This window comes from Tupaia chinensis, unplaced genomic scaffold (assembly GCF_000334495.1).
Source record: "Tupaia chinensis unplaced genomic scaffold, TupChi_1.0 Scaffold000628_1, whole genome shotgun sequence".
NCBI lineage: Eukaryota > Metazoa > Chordata > Mammalia > Scandentia > Tupaiidae > Tupaia > Tupaia belangeri.
Genome location: NW_006160148.1, coordinates 3,609,090 through 3,609,928, shown reverse-complemented (window position 1 = coordinate 3,609,928; position 839 = coordinate 3,609,090).

Genomic DNA, 839 nt, shown 5'->3' with positions numbered 1-839 from the left:
TTAAGTGTCCACACTCTATGACTGAAACTAATGGACTAAAGGATATAGAAACACAGTATATAGATGTAAATACCAGAGACAGTGTGTGTGAAAGAGGAGTGTCTGAGGAAGGACATTTAGAAGAAAAATAGGGAGGCAAAGCATTAATGGCACAAGGAAATGTGGTATTATCTGTCGAAAATATTTTGTAGTTTTATCAACTGTACTAAGAAGTCATGTTCACCTGTTGAAATATCCAAGTCAAATAATAATGTGATTAAATATATAAAAGAAAATGAAATGAAAAAAAATTTTTTTATAAATTGAAAATGACACAAAAAAGAAGAAGGACATCCCACATTCCTGGATTGGAGGAATTAATATCATCAAAATGACAATTCTACCCAAATTAATCTACATATTTAATGCAATGCCAATCAAGGTACCTGATCGTTCTTCACAGATCTAGAAAAGGCAGTCATAACATTTGTCTGGTATCAGAAAAGACCCCATATTACCAAAGTAATTCTCCACAAGAAGAGTAACATGGGTGGCATCTCACTCCCTAACCCAAAAATACACTACAAAGCTGTAGTAATCAAAACAGCATGGTACTGGCACAGAAACAGAAAGGTGGACCAATGGAACAGAATAGAGTCCTCAGAAATGAATGCTCAAACATACAGCCAACTGATTTTTGACAAGGAGTACCAGTCAATTCAGTGGGAAAAAGAAAATATCTTTAGCAAATGGTGCTTGCAAAACTGGATCTCCACTTGCAGAAAGATGAATCTCAACCCCTACCTCTCACCTCTGACAAAAATCAAGTCAAGGTGGATCAAAGATCTAAATGTACGACA